Consider the following 22083-nt stretch of genomic DNA (forward strand, 5'->3'; position numbering starts at 1 on the left):
ACTAAAGGGGGTTTGATGCAGTTAACTGTTATGCTTTACACACACACAGATGCACAGCCTCTCATGCATACACCGTATGTGGTATGCTGCAGTGCGGAGAAACCGGTTTGTTCTTTTGGTTTGATTTGAATGAAGATGTGTACATTTCTGTTTGTGCTTGCATTAATATTCAGTGTGTGTGTGCGTGATACTTTCCTCTCTATTAGGATTCGTTTTAGCCAGCCTAGCAGATGCTAATGTTCTTAGGATGCATTAATATTAATACAAAAAGAAAAAAGAAATTTTGAATGCATTTCATCATGTTGTAAAATTCAAATTATTTTTTGAGCAAACACGGTTTCCTAATTGCTCCCGAAAGTGCTCATTAATTGAAGGTCATCGTAACACAACACTACATGCAACAAAGAGCTTATTGATCTGGCCAGAGGTCCAAGACATTAATCCAAACAGCTGCTATTTTTGTGCGTGACAGACATCCCAAAGGCCTTTTAAGATGCTCCTTCTTTCCAGAGACTCTGTGCTCACTTAGTGCTGGTATTGTGCGGCTTTCTTCCATTTTTGTATGTGTGTGTGTGTCAGTGCATGCATGTCTGAGTTTGTGACAAAAAAAGGCAGAGAGTAAAAGAAATGAGGTATACTGTAATATTATAAGTTGAGCCCTGAGGGCAGCTAGGAGCTTTTAGAGAAAGAGCAACAGAGACTGATGACAGAATGGCAGCCAGGCGTGACGGACAGACAGACGAGAAAACTAAGAAAGTGAAAGAAGAGGCAGATATGTTAAAAGACAAAAGTAAAAGAAAGAAAACAGTAAAGTCATACAGGAATGACTTTACTGTTTTTGACTCCCTATGGAGTCAACACAGAGTGATAAACTCAGAGAGGGAAATCCCTGATTACTGTGTCTGTGTGTTTTTATAATTACCAGTGTCTCTTGGATACCTCTTAGCATCTACACATTAACCAGAGATGAACAGGCTGTGTTTCCACTTCTAAAACGTTGCTTGATAGCATGTGTGTGCTTGTTTTTGTCAGGTTTGTTTATCAGTGCTTCTTGTGTTGGTTCTTCTGTCCACACGTGTGTGTGTGTGTGTGTGTGTGTGTGTGTGTGTGTGTGTGTGTGTGTGTGTGTCCACATATGTTGCCCCAGGGCAGCCTCTTTATATTCTCTCCTCTATAAGGGCTCGAACTGAAAGCTTATGGAAATGATAACCTAGATTTGGCTGTATACACAAGAGACACACAGTAGTGTGCAAAAATCTTGAACCGCCCCTCATTTTAGACAGACGTTCTTGTCATTTTTTAAGTGGTGTAGAGTAATAGTTCTCTGGTTCATTCTGAAGGTCTGTTGAAGTCTTTCTTTGGACATTGGATGTTTTTTCCACTCATTTCAGTCCAGTTCATTTTCAGAGGCACAGGGTGATTCCCAAAGAGCTATTAGGCAAACACTTGCACATAACACATAACACACATGTGCAGTGAGGAAACTGACAAGTGAAGATAAACAGTATCTGAAAGTCATGTGTTTAACAAAACCTCCAGAATACACCTGATACACAAGCTGAGAGTGGAGCAAGTGGACCTTCAGTTGATCCTTCTACTAATCACAGTCTCACCAGAAATGGTCTCAGCGGAAGGATGACTGTCAAGAAGACATTATTAAGGAAGGGAAACATAGAGAAAATGCTGAGATATGCAAGATTACAGAAGGACTGGACTAAAAATCAGTGGTAACAGGTCTGATGGAGTCATTAATCCAATTTTTACATTTGTGGTTCAAAATGTCTTCATTTTATATGGAGTAGGAAAGGTACAACACTGAGTGTCGACAGCCATCTGTAAAACACAGTTTTTCTATCCAAGTCACACAGTGGAACACTATCAGTCAGTTGATTGGCCTCCTAGGAGCCCGGACCTCAACAATATTGAAAGAAAGTGGGATCGTCATGACAGAGAATGTAATAAAGGGCAGAAACATCCAAAGAAGAGCATGGACCTCGAGATATAAATGGTTGATGAGCAGAATAAAAAGGAACAATATAATTCAATAAAAAAGAAGTGTGTGCAGGGGGAATAAAGTCATTACTGGAGGTGAAAAAAGGCTCTTTTATTTCCTTACTAGGGAATTGTTTTCTTATTCACTGCTCTTTCTTCTTGCCTTTATCTTTAAAAGGAGAAATTGGGGGGGGGGGGGGGGGGGGGTGAGGAAGAAGGAAACGTTAAAATAGACGAGGGTTATAGGGGGACCATCTGTGTGAGTACATGTGTGAGAGCGAGGCCGACCAAAAGGGACAAAGTGCGAGAGAAATGAAAGACAGAGGTTAAAAGCTGCTGCAGTGTCTTGTTAACCTGCGTGGTGGGCAACAATAGCTCAGTAGGACCCCTGCACTCCCAAGCCTGTCTCAAGTGCTGCCTGTCAGTACTTAGAGTGCTCTCTTTCTAATCAGGCAGCCCGCTCTAGCGCCTTCACTATGGCCTCACTAGGGCCTCCCAAGACCCCCGCGCTAAAAAGAAACAATTTCACAACGCCACCCTCTCCAATCCGCTGTGACCAGATCCACCGTGGCTGGCACAATGAATATAACCACTGTGGTTAAAGTTGCACCATTTTCCTCAAAAGTGGCCTGTGCTGCACTCAAGTACTTTTCTTGTGAGTTTTTATACAAGTGGTCATTTTGTGCTTTTTTTAACCTCTGTTGTTTCTGCAGATCACCTGTCAGTCAAACACTCTGTCAAGTGCTGTGCAGGGCTAGCCCATATGTGGGAAGCTTTGCACAACACTTTGTGTAGGCAATTGTAGTTCCTGCAGGTTGCAGTCATCAGTTTTATATATTCCACAAAATTTAGCTTCTACATATTGAACAGTTTTACCATCTGTTGAACCTCACAGCCTGTGGTGTACCGGTATATTTTGTACTGTACTTTAATGTAATTGCTCTGTTTTTATGTATTTTTCCACTTTACACTGATTAATTTACAAGGATTAATTTGACTTTACCTTTTAGGTTTCAATAGGTTTTTAATAATAAATAATATATAATAGTAAAATTACCTGTAACTTATGTGTTGTAAAAATCTGACATCTTAGTATAATGCATGAAATATGTGTCCTTTTGCATGTCTCCATGAGCTCCTCCTATACCATTAGGAGTTGAGCAACCAAACTTTACTCACATGTACATTTAAGGTCCCTGAAGGTTCTTGTCTATATTTTGTTTCCTTGCAATGGAGTAAAATGACCCATTCATAGCATTAATTCACCTATAACAACTTATAAAAGCATGTTGAATTTTAAAAAAAGCAATGGACTAAGATGAGTTTTTTGCATATAAAAGTGGGTCTCAATCAGTCCCAATGTTTTTATGTATATCAGTTTACCCACAGCATGAACACACCAAACAACACTGCAGTATTGGCATGTACTAGGCATCTGTGCAAAGTACTAACAATGAATGCAAACGGGGTGGTTTCTGTGTTTTTCACAAAAAAAAGCTCATTTATCAAAAGCATTTTTTAAAACTCAGAGCACTGTGTCACATCTTCTCATGAACACAGCAAACATAAGCCACTTGAAGGCATCATGAAATCACACCACCACTAATGAAAGAAACTTATGAGTTGATACCACTTCAGTCACAGTAGTTTGCTGTTAGTCTGGCCATATTTGCTGTCCCTGTTTTGATGTTAAAAGAAACTCAAAAATCAAATAAAAATGACTTGACAGTAGTGAATGGTCTTATGCAAGAATTAGGCTGTTAAATCTTTAAATCAGTGGGGAATCATTTCCTCTGGTGAAACCCAAGACAGAAAATAACCTTTGCCTCAAAAACTTGAACCAAGTGAGAAATCACCATAATTTGTGTTTGTCTTCATATACGTGTATGTGTATGAGAGTGAAAGAGAACGAGTATGTTTCCCATTCTGGCCACCTCAGGACAATAAATTGTGGTGGTAAATGTGTGTCTGGGGCATGAAATGGACTTAGACTCTTTGGAAAAAACCACAGTAGCTCATCTACTTAAACTACACCATGTTTGTGTGGGTGTGTGCATGTTTGGTAGTGTTTTATTGCCCCGCTTAATGTGGAAGACTTAAAGGAAGCATGCGTGCCCTCTTTGGTATTCACTGAGAGAAAGGGAGAAGGACAGAGGAAAGGAGGAATGGAGCAGAGGAAAATAAAGAGGTAGGACACAGGACAGAAGGAAATGAAGAGAAGAGGGTGGAAAAGCAGAGCAATAAGGGAAGTTAAAAGAGACCATGTAGACTGTACATAAAAGACGGGCATATCCACCGTAATAACACCTATTAGTCTGTGAAGTTCTGCTTTAAAGTCTAGAGTTTTCATTACAGCTACTGGAACCAGCATTGACCACATCTGGATAAGAGGCTGATTTGTCAAACATGAATAGACTGTATGGGCACTTTGATAGCCACAGAACTGCTATTTAGTGCTAAGAAAAATACAAACAAAATACCATAACTAAGCTTATCAAAACTGGACATAAAACATAGACTTCTTGGGTGCAGTTGTATTATATGTAACCACGTAACAAGCCATGTCAAGTGTCAGTTACGGATACCACAAAGAAATACAGTTAAGAGGTTCAATTTAGCAGCTTCTGGGCCTGAAAAAGGCCAAGCCCCTAATAATTCTTACCTTTGAACCTTGTTGTTAAACAAGTGAGATGTTTTAAATTAGAGCAGCTGTTTAAGAACAACAGCAAAAAAGCATTTTTCTTTTTAAAGAAACATTTCACAGGACTCTCTGCAGTCACCCCTTAATTGCTTCCATAGGAACTGAGAGGGCAGTAACAGCCAGGTGCTTCTCAGTCCCTGAAAGAGTAAAAAGGTTGTAGTTCCAGCTACACTTGTATTATAAGGAATGCTTGTTCCCTTCATCAAGGTCATCTAGAAGGGACCATGATGAAAGGTACAAGCTAAAACATGTTGGTCAAGCAATAAAGTGGCTGGAGCTTTAGACTTTATTTTCTTTTTCATGCAGCTTGGAAGTAAGTAAAGGTGTGCAAATTACCACAAATTTGTTAGGAAAGGTTACCAGGAGAAAACCTGTTTGCTCTAAAAAGGACACACCAGCTTAAGTTTGTAAAGTTATTTTCTCAACAAGGACTTTTGGAACAATGTCATTTGGACAAGACCCCGATGCAGATGTTTGGTCGTAATGCACAGAAATGGTCAGTGATACCAAGCAGAGCAGCAAAACTACAACAGAACGGCTGAAAAAGAAAAGAATGTATTGGGAGGATTAAAGTCAATCCATCAGCCTGATTGAAATACTGTGACAGGCCCTAATGGAGTGATGTATAAATGCCTGCAAACCTCAATGAATTGAAGCAAAGTTGTAAAGAAGAGTGGCCAAAGTTCTGATAAAGTCATACAAAAAGGATTTCTTCAACTTATTGATGTAAAAAGGCAGTTTTACAAGCTTTTAAATAATGTGGTGTGCTTAGTTATTCACAGAACTACATAGAGTCCTACTAGGTATTTGAGCTATGAAAATGTTTATTTCCTGCTGTAAAGCTGGGCATTGTAACACGAATATCTATGAAATCTGTCTCAAATGGCCAACTGAGAAACTGCAGGTTTTTTACTTGCCGCTTGGGAAGAATGGATAGAAAATTAGGCTAGAAAAATAATATGTCAACAAGACAAATGTTGAATGTTGTGGAATGGAAATATAGATAAAGGAAAGAAGAGCTTCATGTAAAAACTGGGGAAAGAATTGAGGACGAAGCGGAAGAAAAGATTAGAGAAATTGAAGGGTTGCAAGGAAGGAAAGAAGGAGGTGTAAGTTAAAATGAGTAGCCAAAAAGGGTTTGTGGTCAAGAAGAAAAAGAGGGGAAGGAAAGTGGGGGGTAAAAGCAGAAAGGGGAGATGGGGGGGGGGGGGGGGGTGTTGAACAGTATGAGAAAAAGAAAGGAAAAAAGTGTCAAATTTGTGTAAGTGGGTGTAAGTCTGTGTGTGTGTGTGTGTGTGTGTGTGTGTGTGTGTGTGTGTAGGGGTGAGAGGTCTATGTCTGTCTTCACCAGGATTAAGCTTCGCCCTTATTACAGCCTCATTACATCAGTCCACTTCTTCCATTACAAACACACACATTCGATGTTGTATTACTGGTGCAGGCACGCACACACACACGCATAGACGCTCTCACACATGCACACGCATACTTATGAATTTAAAAACAGTCGCCATGTCAATCAATCTCTGAGAGGTCAGCGCTGGAGGCTGGTATTCTGAAATGTTAATCAGTTTATGTGTATGCAAGTGTGTAGCTATCTGTGTGTGTGTGTGTGTGTGTGTGTGTGTGTGTGTGTGTGTGTGTGTGTGTGTGTGGGAGGGTGGACATGTGTGTCACAGCTGTCCAATGCATTACCAACTAACATGACACTCCTGGTGCGCCCACAAACACACACACACACACACACACCCTGCTAATCTAATTTAGTTAACAGCAGCAGGCTTCAGAAAGGAAGCTGATGTGTTTGTGTTGCACAGCGCCTCCTATGTCCCTTCCGCTGGCAGGCAGCTTGTCTAAAATCACTTACTGATTTTAGACCTGAACGTGTTCTCTATATTTGGGACACAAACCTCATGGTGGACATTGTACCGTGGAGGATGAATTTCAGTCCGCGCTGCTCGTGTTGTGCTGTGGTTAGTAAATGGAACAGCAGCATCACGTAGGTCCGGACTCAGCAGCAGCAGTCGGAGAGCTGAAGTGTCTCAACTTGTTTAGTGGAAATGTGGGAAATGTGATGCGGTGCTCTACAGCCCTGGTCCTGGTCAGGGTGTGCGATCAAACACCGTGAGGAGAAGCTCTGTCTGATGTTGACAGTTTTGAGAGCTGTCTTAGAGAGGATTTCACACAGGTTTAAATATGCATTCATAGTTCATAACTTAGTGTTTAAAATAAGCTTATAGTCCCAAAAATGAACTACTTCATATGGATTTCTTATACTCACTTGCTCCGAACTTACCTTTTCCTCCAAATCCTACTTTTACTCCTCTGCCGCCAATAATTGGCTCTCAATGCCATGAATTAATTACTAAATATTAAATGCTTCTAAAAACTCAGAGACAAGACACAAAACAAATATTTTTGCTAAACTAGCCAGTTGCATAAATTCAGTTGTGTTTAATAGTCGCTGCAGATGTTGCTGATGTTCCGACTTATTTTGCAGACCTACAATTTCCATAAATTTGTGAGCTCACTTTTGGAATCTAAACCAATTTCTTTACAGGAATCTTTCAAATGCTTATTGGGACTGGCTTTTGCAGTAACACAATAACTTGCATTGACAGATTGCTCTACCATGCTTAATAATGTCAAACTAACTTACAGTTTATATACCATAAGATGAACATTCATGCTTCCTCAGGTTGCGTTCTTTCTCGGTCCACATGGAAAAATTTAGAACCACCGTGTCTTTTTTATGTAGAACATGATGATTTTCTTGCTTTTTCATGTATTTTTTATGTTTAAGAAATGGCAAAATTGCCTGTTTTTTATATATAGTGCTTTTCTACTCTACTTGAACACTCAAAGTGCTTTATGCATCGTGTCTAATTCACGCATTTGCACAAGCTCCGTTTTCTACATCTAAATGCTTTCAGTCTAACATTCATAGTCTGACAAACACACTGGGAGTAACTTGGGGTTCAGTATCTTACCCAAGGATGCTACTTAATCAACCAGGAGACTGAAATTTGAACATTTTAACAAACAAATTGTTGGCAAAAGTGGTAAGATTGGCTTACAAGCAATTAGACGTTCCAATACAGTCATTTAAAAAAAAATGTTACATAGTAAGATACAGACATGTTGTCAGCCAGATGTTAATAGTTAAAGTATTCATAATACAGCAGAATGTGGACTATCTGTGTTATATAACAATGTTATGTTACTGTATTTTTAAGGCCATTACGTGTGATATTTTACCTGCAGAATCAGTCAGCAATTTCAAAATAAAATTACAGCAACTTCTGGTAATTATATAAGGGTATTTGTGGAAAAAGTACAATATATCCCCACGAAATGTGGTGAAGCAGAAATGTAAAGTACCAGGAAAGGGATATACATTAGTGAGGAACTTTAAAATGTGTTTTAATTATCCTACTTGAGCTTCCTCTCACCCTGTGACAACTAAGAAAGGCTCCAGCCCTCTGGATATCAACTACATATTAGTGCCATGAATATGAATATTTTTCTTTTAGCAGAAAGAGTGCAAATCAGGAAGTAATTTTAAAAAGTCATTTTAAACATTAACAATGTAAAACTTTGTGTTAGTTTTTCCCAAATGAACACACAATCACCGAGGATCTCTTTCTCAAAATTCCAGACCTCATATGCTTAAGTAGTTTTTCATTAGTGACATATATGTGCACACATAAATGTGCGCGCGTGTGTGTTGTCTGGCTGGTGTCCAGGAGACTTAATGGCCAACGCTGTTTGCTTTCATGGCCAGTCTTTCCAACTCACTGCTCAGAGGAATGCAGAGCGCACACAGTAATTTTGCTCACTTCAGCGCATATGGTGTTTCAGTAAATGTGGCACAAATGCATTAAAAACCCAAAGAAGCAATCCTGAAAGCCTACAACTAGCCTGGATTATGCGTGACTTCTCATTCTCACACTGTTGGTCATATGGAAATAGATCCTCAGCTTCTTTGTTTGCTCTCTGTTTTTCTTTCCCGTCTTTTGTCTCTCACCACTCTCACTCTTTGTCTTCCTTCTATCAGTCTCAAATATTGTATTTATTTTGACACATGCCCAATAAACAAAAATTGTTCCCGGGCATGGCGTCTTTGCCAGTAACTGCCACATTTTAGCACCAGAGTTGCAGTGTGTGTGTGTGTGTGTGTCTGTGTGTGTGTGTGCTGAGTGGACAGTGGACAGATGGTGCAGGACAGCTGGTCCAGAGTGACAAGTGTGTGTGACCCAAGCCTCTACGGTGGTGAAAGAAAGAAAGACAACATTGACGGAGAGAAACTATTTGAAGAGGAATATTTCAGCTAGCCTGCAATTGCCGGGAGCTGGCAAACAGAGGGGTGGAGGAGATGGGTGTTGTCGGGGAGGGGGGCGGTTCTGGAGACATCTTGAATAGATTTGGAGTGAGACAGAGAAGAGGAGGTGGAGTAGCGATAAAAGAAAAGCAGAAACTATGCCTTTCTGCCAATTTGTTCTTTTTTTCTGAATAGCGCCTGGATTTCTTTCTGATGGCCACAAATGTTGTTCTTCCATCTTTTTGTGTTCGCCTCTGGCCCCACCCCGTCTGTCGTCCTCTCCTCCCCCTGGTCTCTCCCGCTCTCTCTCTGTGAAGCATTGTGCAGGTGCCGGGTCAGATACTGTAAACTGCCACAGCCTCACAGTCGAGCGGCTGACTGATGAATCGCTCATTTCCCCAAACACCCCGAGTAGACGATTGACAAGAGGCTCATTTTCACACTGAGTTTAAGTGAGAGGCCTCGGGGGAGGAAACACTTTCTGTCTCTAACATACACACAACACACACAGATGGTGACACACACTCTAATAGTGCCTGATGGGAGAAATGTGATCTGCCTCTGCTCTTACGCGATGACCACCTCCTTTTTAACCTGCTTTAATGTGAGCTGAAGCCAAGAGGCCACAACGACCCCGAAGAAGCATCTGCATGTGTTACATTTGGATGTGCTAGTACTGCTAAAGAGCAATTTCATTCATCTGAATAAGTTGGAAAATATTTCTTTTTAAGCAGATACATGACATCTCTGCTTTGTGATTGACTGGCTACCTGCGGTTAAGAAAATGGATGAATGGAAATGACATTGCAGAGGTTTCCTTTGTAGATCAGCTGTCACGCTGATGTCACTCACTGCTGAATACCTGAAATTCTTTGAGAAAGATATAAAGAGGAAGGATATGAAGTAAAAATTCTTTGTATGTTGGCACAGATGGGGTGTGACATATTTAAGACTCAAGGACACCCTCAGGTTTTGGCTCACTTTTTAGGTTATAACCACTGCTTTATTAAACTTAGATTAATAAACTGTAGCTGACCACGCATCCCATCGGGTTAACCTCCTGAGACTTGGTATCCTCATACAGGGACATTACAATAAAGTGTTTTATGCTTTGTTAAGCAGTGGTCATTTTATTGTGTTATGCTGTAAAATAAACCCACTGTCCCCATTTATGAGGACATGCTTTAAAAAATGCTCTCCATTTAAAGATGGTGCTTAGTCTTTATATTTATCAGGTCTTCCCAAAAGCTCTTAAAGATGCAACCCAAACAATAAGAAATACAGCAACTGACTTTTAAGGAGGATTGTTTTTTCTTTCTTTCGTGTTACTAAATGCCTGAGTTACAGTTTTTTACAGCCGCTAGGACACATTTCTCAATACTTAAGTCACTTTTGCAAAACACTTCACACAATCCTCCTAACTGACCGTCAGCTTGGCAAAGCAGTTCATTCCACATTCAAAATGCACTACAACTACCAAAACACTTCATTCAGGTCTCAAATAAACTCATTCTTCCAGAACACTAGCAAAGGTTGACAGCCGACAAACTTTGTCATCCACAAAACAATGACCTGAAAAACACTAACAACATGTAGCATTACACAGTGTTTTCTTGTGTAAAACAAGGACACATCTCTGTTTATAATTTCAATATATGTTACTGGAATGAATCAGACATCATGCAGAATTCGTTAATATTTGTTTATGTATTTTTAGTTTTTTGCACTAAGTAATCCCAAAATACAAGAATTTGTATACACACCATCCACTGATACACATACAATAGTAATGCTAATCTACTCGGTCTTCTCCATTTGGCCACAGGTTCTCATCCACATCACATCTTATGTCATCTAGGGTAATACACCTAGGAAAGAATCTTCTGGCTGCCAGAATTGAAGGAGTTGAAAAATTGAAGGAGTAACACCAGTGTAGATGTTCATCTACAATGAGAATCAGCTGTGGCTGGTTAAACTGCATTGTTAGATTTAAAATATGTTTCAATAAAATATTGCTGTTGGATTTTGCTGTCTTTTCAAGTTTTGCATTGTGTTATTGTTTTGGCCATAAGTTTAACAGTTTTGAAAACAGTATGTAAGCACATGCAAAATGTCCTGTCCGTACAAAGATTTTTGGCAGTTGTTGTGTCTGAGTGAGAAGATAATTCATGAAATTTGAGAGATGTAGTCATTGAATGCATTTTGTGCCAAAACAATGATAACTGGTCCTCAGTTTAGCCCACATAGACTTCTGTTGTGCTCACTGTGTGAGGAGTTTTGCAAAAGTGACCTAAGTATTGAGAAATGTGTCCTAGCGTCTGTAAAAAACTGTAATGCTGTGAATCTGTCAACACATGTTAAATATCATTCTGACGACTCGGCCCGTTCATTTTGTTCTCATGGGTTCTCTTGCATGACATATACTTCATTGATGGTTGTGTCTCCTAGGATTAAAAAATAAATAATTAAATAATTGAATGTAGCACTGTGACAATCTCCAAATTTAAACATATGAGATGGCATAAAGGTGCTGCAATTCAATTATTTTTTTTTATAAAACAAAAATATTGAAATTAATGGAAGAGAAAAAAAAAGACAGCAAAGCGTTCTTCCAGGACGATGATGTGCCATAATGTCTAGAGCTAAAGTTATTACTATTTGTAGATTTGTTGTTTAGTCAATCAACAGACACCATATATTTGCCTAAACTGAATCTTAAATCTTGGATCTTAGGCTGCAGCATTTTTAATAACTGACAGTAAGTCAGTTTAGAGAAGAAGTACTAATAATTCAAAGGTTTCAAGGAATGCTACTTATTTCCTTGGAATGCTGTGAGAGCAATGGGATCGTATTTGGGTGGGCAGAGGCGATTGTGAGCGTATGCATCCTTTGTTCGCTATTTCCACACACTGTACAGACTAAACAAATGTTGCTCTGGTACAGCAAATCTTTGTCTGTCTGTCTCTTTGTCCACAAACTCCTCCTGGACCGCCAGGAGTTAAGCAACCAAATTTGGCACACAGGTACATCATAGGAAGGTTCGTAAAGGTCCCTGTCTATATCACATGTCGTGATGTGTAGCAACCACCTAACGATAGGCTAAAAGTTTTCAAGTTTCCAAGCAACTATCGATAACCTGTGATATACTTCCAGGGGTGAGCGACTGAAGCAACTACCAATGAGAGGGCAGCTACATTAGAGGGTTACCTTGGAAACCAGAGTCTGGAATGGCCAGTGTGGACACAGCTTTAATCTTAAATGCTTTAACACCCCCAACATATTTTTTTTTAATTTCACTAACATTGAATTTATGTCCACAAAAGTTGAATTATACATGTAACCACCTAGCAATAGGCTAAAATCTCTCATAAGGAATTTTAAGGGTCTTATTATCTATAAGCTATTAACGAATTACTCTTAACCCTTTAGAGCCGATCGGAGCGGGAACGCTCTGTTATGCGTAACTATTTTTAAATCCCAGTAGCACTGCAACCACGTAAGCTAGCGCAAAAATTTTTTTTGCATATGAAACCGGAGGAGTTGTACTTACATCTGATGCCATCAGCTTGTCCTAGGTCACGGTTTCCTTCCACATAAAGCTTTGCAAAAACTGAATAAAAAGCGCTTGCAGGAACAAAAACATAATATTCCAGAAACACGCTTTACCGATCTGATCAGCTGTTCAAAACACTTCCTACGTTGGAATAGACGTCAGCGCGAACATTTGCATTTCCGCCATTACCTGCCCGAAACCGGAAGTGACGTCATTTTCGCGGAAATGTAGTCTTTTTTGCGATCAGGGCCTCAGGGCCTATACTGCTCTTTTTAAAAGTTATCTTTGACTTTATGACTTTCTGTGTCGTTTCTGGGATTCTTAGGACTCATATTGCACTGCTGGAAATAGTTTATTTTGATGCATATGCTGCTTTTTTGCAAATTTGCAGTATAATATTTATTTTCATTTTTCCTGCAGTGTATAAAAATTGGTGTATTTCAAAAATAAAACTATGAAGACACTCAAAATAAATTTCCTGTGGTGGGAAACTATTTTGTGCAACTTTTTTGTATTTACAGTTTTGAGGGATAAGACTCTTAAATTTCTCTAACTACAAATATATGTTAAAAAATCAAAAACGATTTTCAATTTTTTTGTAGTTTATTGCACTTTTTTGCAATTTATGTAATTACTATGCACTTAATGAATACATATTATTAAAATCTGGGCTATAATGGTTGTATTGATGTATAGCAACTTGAAATGCTCCCAAAAATGGCTCCACAGCATGTAAAAATATAATATAAGCTCTGGCGGACTTGGTTCTATGGTAGGTCTTAAAGGGTTAAATACTGCAATGACCTTAACATAAGGTGTTACCTTATCAGCATGATCACAAAGACATGTGTAAACTGGAGATGTGTATGTGTATATGTAAGGAGGGCTTGCCAGCATGTCACTCTAATCTGCTGGGTAAACACAAGGAAGGAAAGACAAAACCGCGCAAACTGCTGAATTAAGAGATGTGAGAAGTGGTGTGTGTGTGTGTGTGTGTGTGTGTGTGTGTGTGTGTGTGTGTGTGTGTGTGTGTGTGTGTGTGATTGTCTCTGCCTGTCTTGTCATGGTTTGTAAACTGTGAATAATGACACCAGGGTGAGTAAGTGATCGTCAGTGCAGTCCTCTGCTACTCTCCACACTCGTGCTCACACGTTATGCCTCTTTCCACAGATCTGCTAACCCCTCATTCCTGATATACAAACACACTCTCCCCGACCACAGACCATAACTTCCTAAGCTCAGCTGTCAATCTCACCAAAAATGTTGCTAGAGGGGGGAAAAACTGACTTCTGTATTTTATAGCTGTATCAAAACCATTTTTGTGCCGTTTAGTTGTTTATTTGTTATCATCAGTGGGTCGCTTTGAACGGCAAAAAGCAGCAGATGGGCTGTTAGGGTTTTAATGATGACAATTTAAGCGTCAGACTAAAATAATACACATGCAGGTTAGGGATCTTTCTCACCACTCCCTCCTTAAGCCAAAGCATTTACTTTAAATAGAATGCTTCTGGATGTCTGACTGTGCGGGATTGCAGGATGACAGATGAACTGCACAAATGAATGATTGATGTATGAAAAGAGTGATGCAATGATTGAGCGATCAGGAGAATGGTGCAGCGACTGATGGATGAAGCGAATTGTGGGGGAAAAATTGATGGCAAAGCTAAGTCTGAAAATGACAAAGGATCGTTGGGCACCAGATTGATACATTATCCGCTAGTGAGAGGTTTTTTTTTTCTGTAAGTCGCTGAGGTTTTAAATGGAAAGGAGGCAGACGAGAAGGGAGGTGGCTGCTTGCTGCTTCAGCTTATTGGGTCATGGAGTTTGTGGCAGATCAGGTCAAAGACGTGGGTGAAAAACTTTCTGACCTGGCAGTGGATAGGCAGGCTGAGGCACACATGCAGGCAGATGCACAAACCCACACAAATGGACACAGACGCACAATCATGTGCTGTCACTTTCTATTTATCTTTTCTATTTATTATTGTATGGCAGTGTAAGAGGCAAACAGGAAAAGGATATGATGTCACTCACCAAGGGCTTGTGGCCACCAAGTGGTCTGGCAACTCATCCAGTGGAGGTCATTTTAGCTGTGGTGTGTGTGTTTGTGTCTACATCTTGTGTGTGTTTTGGACGCTCTTCCAGGCAAAGACTGCAATAAATTTGGTCATAGTGCTGAGCTGGTTTTAAAATTCAAACACATGCAGACACACACACACACACACACACACACACACACACACACACACACACACACATAGCCTATCTGTCATAGGCAGTGTGTGGGTGTTAGCGTAGGGGTTATTGACTCGTAGAGACAGAGACAGCAGCGAGCAGCGAGTGAACACACTGCTATCGGAATACGATTAATACTGTCTGGCTGATGGATTAGACTCATTACAGAAGGAGCAGGGCAGGAGGAGGGTGGTGCAGGGGATGTGGGAGAAAGAGACAGAGAAAGTGGTGGAGACAAAAGGATGGAAAGACCCCCAAAGGAATGAAGAAAAATCAAGATGAAAGACGAAAGGGGGGGGAAGAGAAATGTCAGGAAAGAAGTTAAATTTATGGAATGGACGGAGACATCAAAGATGAAATATTCCATTACATTTAAATACTCTTTAATTAAAATGAGATCAAACATCTTTAGAAATCTGGAGGTTAAAAAAACTGAAAGTCCAAGTTGACCATTAGAGGGTGCTCAAAAAGCAGTCTCCTTCAAAGATTTCACTCAAATTATGACCAACACGAGGCTCTACACAGGCACCACTGAACAACTGGTTTGAATTGTTGCATTTCTTTCACTCATTAAAACTGTAAGTCCTCTTTGGGATATGTACATATGTTTATGTTCTTAGAAAGAAGGAATCTTTATCATCGCCAATGCCAGTTAAAGCAGCTTGACTGATAAGCACATGCGCTAGATCAGTAAACTCATGCATGTGTTGATTTCCTGGGGATTAAAATGTTCTCAGCATCTCCGGCATTTGATGTTTCTCCTCTTCCATTTGCCAAAACATGTCTTAAAATGCTTGCAGAATGACGGGAAGAAGAATTGCTTCTAACACGCGTGTTGGAGGAGCACAGGTGCAGGCCACAGTGGGATGGCCTGCTCTGTTGAGCCAGCTGCAAATCTAAATATCATCATCAGATGGTCCCCATTATTAAGTGCTTCTCCTCATATGTAATTACTGCATTACTGCGAGCCATGTCTATCTCTCCGCTGTGAGTGTGTGCGTTAGTGCAACAGATGTATTTCTCACTTGTCTATAATTACACGTGTAAACATTTCAGATGATGTCATGGTCTCAGAACGCTGACTAATCCGTTCCTGGGCTGGAAAGCAACGTAGTCAGTCTGTAAGATTTTTTTCAGCTTTGTTGTTTTACCAGCTAAAGAAAAGAGGGCAATGTATATTTAGTTTTTAGTTTCCTCAGCAACAAGTGTGGCACGTGGCTTGCAGCTGGCTTTGTTAAAGAAATAACTAACTAAATAAAAGATTGGTGAACAATTGAATGAAAAATGCGTGAGCTATTTATGTAGGAGATCAGTAGGCAGAATGTCGCTTTTCTGCTGAGAAATCTTGGCTTTGCTCTCTCTGCATTCAAACTATAATCGAGGAAACATTGCAAAATAAAACCTCAAAATCAGCTGGAAAAGTAACACAGCTCTTACCACATGAGCTTCTCTAAGCTGGGCATTTTGTAACTCACGGAGGCAACACACACACACATGTGCGCACATACACGCACATACACGCACACACACATGCGTGCGCACCTTCTTTTGGGCAAATTGCCACCTCTGCAGGACAGGCACACCCACGTACACACAGGGGACATCTCTGTCAAGTGAAAATGTCCCATAGGTGTCCACCCTTGCCCCGTAACCATAGCAACCCTCTCACCTGGTATTCAAAGTATGTGCGTGAGGTGTGACAGTGAATAAGGGAAATAGACAATGAGATGGGAAGAGAGGGAGAGAGTGAGGAGGACTGCAGATCTGTCATTCATGAGCAAAGTCAATATTAGTTTAGGAGAGGGGGACTGAAGGAGAAGGCTGAAAGAGGAGGCGATCTGTGTGTGGGAGGGTGTGTGTGATTCTGCATAATAACTATCTCTTTAAGGAGGGAATAGTAAGAATCCTTTTTTTTGTTCGTTTATTAGTTCTGAAATTCTGCTGCCCAAGATTTACAAGATGTGCTTAAATTTAAACCAGAGAGATCATGACACGCACACCAGGCGCACGCATTCGTCCACACTGCCAGGTGCCAGTCCTGGCCCAGTGCGCTCAATAATCCATGGCATTGTCTTCAAAAGGTCTACTCTCCTCCTTCTCCTTTCTCCTCTCATCTCCTCTCTTTTCTTTGTGAGTCTTTCTCCTCCTAATTGCTCACAGAAGTGTGATCTTTGGGGGTCCACTAATGGCACCGCTGCCCGAATTAGCTGGAGGATCTGACTGCAGACACACTAGCGCATACTGAATGTCCCAGCATCATTTTTAGCCTCCCTGACCATCTCTTCATAAAGCCCCTCCAGCAAAAACTGAAACTCACTCCTTCTCCTCCTCTTCTTCACCTTCTCCTCCTTTTTTCTTTTTCCTTTTTGACTCTTTCCAGCTTCGTCTTTGCCCATTCACACATTCTAAAACTTAATAGGATTAAGGTCTCCGAAAGGGATTTGAACAAGATGATTAGTTTACTGCACTGCCAACTCCGACTCATACCCTACCACACACACACCCACACACACACACACGCTCTGCCACAGGAACCCCCAGTCTGCTGGACCTGGGAAGAATCTTGTGGCGGTAGGCTTCGTACAAAAGAGATTCAGAAACTGTATAACAGTAGGTAAGAGTTTGTGTATGTGTGTCCGGCGTGAGACACAAAAAACAGGGAGGAGGGGAAAGGATGAGGGGTGCATGTGTGAGAATTGAGTAGTGCTCTTTCATGCTTAGGTCTTCTTAGACACGGAGGGTGTCAAAAGCCCCCCTCACATTGAAAAGGTCCTTTAGAAAAGCAGCTCTAAGCTCTCAACACTGAAGACCTGACTCTGTCGCGCATACACTCCTGCGCACACGCGCGCACACACACATCCTGGACCACCAGAGGTGAGAAAAACAGGAAGATCCGTAGAAGATCCATTCGCACCAAAATGGATTTCAACAGTGTGAAAACAGACACATACAGCCAGCATCTGGACAGATGTCTCACATAGTCAGACTGGTCCACTTTGCCCTCCTGTTCACCTGTTTTAAATTGAGTCTGTATACAAATCATAGCCACTAACCACTGTCACTTAAGGTTCATTTAGGGACTATACTGGAAATTAGGTGTTAATTAGAGCTAAGTAACAGACTAATAAAACACTAGAATTTCACTCATAGAAAATGGAGTGCAGCATTCTTGGATGTTGTGTTTTTACCCAAACACCAAGTTATGTCATTTGTAAGATAATAGCATGAAAATGCTCCAGAAGGACCTACAAACTTGATTAAGAAGTAGAATTGAGCAGCTCGAATTAGCTGAAGTTAACCCAGACAACCACTGCTCATGCAAGGAAATCCATACCCCAAGCAATGCACAACTGTAACAATTGTAACCCTCCCTACATTTGGAAGGACTGTAAATGTCATTATTTCTGTTGTAAAGTTGTAAAGTTGTGTGTTTTAACACAGGCTTCTTTGGGGCTTTCCTTGCTTTTGGAGTCAGCCTCAAGTGGCCATTTGAGGAGTTTGAGTTTTCGACACTTTACTGTTGGTTTTACTTTTCTGCCCCGGAGCTTGATGCTTGGTTTCATTGTAGCCAAACTCACAATTTAGTATTTGCATTTACACATTTTTCTGTGATGAGACCGAAAAGCAAACGCTGCCCGGCTTTGGCACACCGAGGCGTCGGCCAAATCGTTATAAAGGACGAAGAGTGGTCTGAGCATCTATGCTGACATTTAAAATGTGTGACCACAGCGAGGATTAGAGGTTACAGGAAGCCGGCATTTTAACTGCTTTTTGGTAACATTCCTGACCAAAGACTTTTTCATTGTTTTCAAAAAGCTCAAGTTTTCTGGTGCACTCCAAAACCTGAGGCCAGCATTTTAAGATTTATCTGCGCTCTCAAACAGCTCAGTTACTGAGTGTGAAAAATAACAGCTTGGTGTGGACGGAGGGAGAAAACAGGGGCACCAAGTTTTTTTAGATTTATCTTTCTTAGGGTGGATGTCAAAGAAAAAGTGCAACACAAGGAAGAGAGCGAAATGGGACAGAACATTTTCGGTCCTTGCTGCTGTGAATTTGATGCATGTACAGTATCAGCATCGTGTGGCACCGCGTCTGTGTGTGTGTGCGGTTAAATCTCTTTTTCTACACATCATGGATAGAGGCTGTCAGCTGTTTGTTTCAGCAGCGACTGTGCCTAGGATTGGTGCGTGCATGTGCATGTGCATGCGTCTGTGGGTGGACGTGTGTGTGTCTTCTCTTTCAGAAGGTTCCTAACTTAGCAGCATGATATAGTTCCTGTGTGGGTCTAATACCCCCAGCCCCTTCAAACAAAAACACACACGCACGGACATGCACACGCTGGGCTCAGCGGGAGCCTCTTTTAATGAAGCCAGCCTCCCAGTTCAGGCTTAAGGGGCAGAGGTGAGGGGTTAAACCTTGGGGAAGTCCAAAAACAAGACCAATTTAGGAGAAGAGGAAAAGACAGAGAGAGAAAGAGAGAAGGATGAAAAGGAAGAGGAAGTTTGAGAAGAAAAGATAACGTGGTGGGTTGAACATTCACTAAAAAATCATTTAAGTGGAGATGAAACTGAATCAGGTGCATTGGCGCCAAACGGAGGAAGAAAATCCACTCCAAAGTCGCTAAGAAGTCAATTTACTAGGCGGGATATTCACTCTCTCTTTCTTTGGTGGTCTGAGTGATGAATAGGGTTTAGTGTGGCCTTCTGCACTTCCTTAAGAGCCCCCACATTAACCCAGACTGCCACTCACATGTGTATGCATGTACTAAGTGTACATGAGTGTGTTGTGATATGTGTGTACGATATGTAAGTGTTTGTGTGTGTGCAGTCTGTCTGTTGTTGTGCATCACAAGGGCAGAAAAATTGCTCAGAATCAATTTTCAATCATCTCAGCGCTTTCGAGGATGACGGTGTGTGTGTGTGTGTGTCTCTCGCTCTCTCTCACACACACACAGCACTTCTTTCCTGTCCTCTGATGTTTACCAAGCTACATTACTGTAATTGCCACAGCAACAAGTTGTGTGTTCCCAAGTGAAGTGTCTGTGTGTGTAAACAGTGAAGGTTGTGTGCAACCTAAAGCACAAACTGTCGAGCTGTCAGAGCTTCACATTTTCGACGTTAACAACTTTTTACTGATTGTTACATCTGATACAAAGATGTAGTGGATGCACACACTGGGTGCTATATGCACTGCTGTGTGTGTGTGTGTGTGTGTGTGTGTGTGTGTGTGTGTGTGTGTGTGTGTGTGTGTGTGTGTGTGTGTGTGTGTGTGTGTGTGTTGGGTTAAGTTAAAGAACATTTATTTGGATTTCGAGCTCCAGCGGTTAACGGAGCACGGCTGTTTTCCAAACCCCCTTGGTCCTGTAAAAACAGTATCAGGATACACTCTATTTGATTCAGACCAGCCACTTTGTGTGTGTGTGTGTGTGTGTGTGTGTACGTATCTGCATAAAAGAGAAGAAGCACACGTGTGTTCGCTTTGCGTGTGCAAAACAGCAAAGGTGAACACATTTTACTGGGGGGGGCTGCAACTAATTATTGCTTTTTCCCGTCACAATTTTCCGGAGCTCAGCGTGTCGTTCTCAGATCCTTGTTTTGTCTGACCGGTAATCCAACATCCAAAGATTCTCAGCATACAATGATTCACAGGGCAGAGAAAGCAGCATCATAACCACTTGAAAGATTAGGCAGTTGTAAAAAATGATCTACGTCTTCTATTGATCATCTTACATTTAATTCTCTTGTGTTCGCACAAATCGCCAGCTTACATTTGGCAATTATGTGCGGAAGAAATAAAAGCCCAGAGACTCTGAACTGCAGCGATGTAAAATTGAACTTCTATATGCAGGAATAGATCCATCTCGAATGCAACGTTCAGCACACTTTCGCTGACTTAAAGTGCACTCACTTGTGTCATTTTGACACTTGAGAGTGAACTTGTGCCTCAGCTCTGACACTTTGAACATCTTCAAAACATTTACCTGCCAACGCCACAATCTGTTGCCGTGGTTGCAGAATGATGGATTACTTTTCTTCAGTATCACTCCTAACACACGCCTCTTAAAAAGCTACAGTTACCAGAGGACTCTTGTTTACATTGTGTCTTTGTGCCCCTGCTGTCTGTCTCAGCTGTCAATCCAAAGCTCACAGCAGCTAGCCAGCCCTCCCACAGGCTCGTAAGCTAAAAGAAGCATTTTCATTGTCTTTTCAGTTGGATATTAAGGCTCCAAATGAACAAGCCACTTTGTTGTTTTTAGTCTTCAAAACGCCCCGCTTTGTAATTTTTCTCTATTACTGGCAACAAATTACCACTTCAGATGAAGGGCTGGAAGCAGCAGGTGGAGAGATACCTGTAGCGCTGATTAAACGATCACAACTGCAGGAATGCGAGGAATGTGGATGGGCATTAGCTGTTAGCCGATTAGTGTGGCAGAGGACACAGTTGGGGTCGAGAGCTGGAAGGTCAAAGGTGAAAGGTCAGGTGGTCTGTCTGGAACTTGGGTTTGTATTGGAAGCAGAGGACACATGCAGAAACACTCGCTACCGGGCAGCCTGTGGTGCTTTTAGGATGCCTGAGTGTCATCTTTCCAGAGCTGCTTGAGTGCTTTGATTTTACATGCTGTAACACATTTTGACCCGACAGCTGAATTCATTCTTGTGCCTGTGCTTTATGTAATTTATTTATATTTGCACATGTGCGTATGTGATTAACACCTCTGTTCGTGTAACTATTTGTGAGTACATCCTTCGGCACCTTTAAGGGCATGTGTGTGTGTCCTTTATAAACCAAGCTGCAGCACCAATGAGTGTTAGGATGTATGTCACATGATGGCAAGCACTATAATAACATTTAGTCAGTGAAGCACCTGTTTGTATGTTTGAGGGTATTTATACTTCTATGGGTGCATGCATGTTAGCACGTTCTGCATGTATATCACTGACTGCAGTAAGTGTTTCCTTTTTTAATGCCAACCTGTCGCTTTTTTGAAGTAGCTAAAAATTAAAGTGTATGTAAACTCCAAAACACACACACACACACACACACACACACACACACACACACACACACACACACACACACACACACATATCCATCACTCACTCCTTAAAAGCAGGGGAGGAGAGGGTGGTTGGAGTGAGGTAGAGATGAGTGGGAGTGATGAAAGAAGGAACAGAAATCTGAGGTAAGTGGAGGTCACTAGTGCCCCCTACAGGCTGCCGGAGGGCTCAGAGCCTCTTCCACCTGACTCGTGTGGATGTTCAAAGCAGACAGTTGAATTGC

General features: G+C 41.2%; 1 protein-coding gene across 3 annotated transcripts in view; it reads left to right on the top strand.

Annotated features, from left to right (window-relative positions):
* slit2 (slit homolog 2 (Drosophila)) overlaps positions 1 to 22083 on the top strand; it is a 106114-nt gene that overhangs the window by 39796 nt on the left and 44235 nt on the right. The gene's annotated exons all lie outside the window — the stretch shown is intronic.

The sequence above is a fragment of the Diplotaxodon limnothrissa genome, linkage group LG6, assembly GCF_057381915.1.
Source record: "Diplotaxodon limnothrissa isolate DT_005_m linkage group LG6, D_limnothrissa_male_GT1.1, whole genome shotgun sequence".
Taxonomy (NCBI): domain Eukaryota; kingdom Metazoa; phylum Chordata; class Actinopteri; order Cichliformes; family Cichlidae; genus Diplotaxodon; species Diplotaxodon limnothrissa.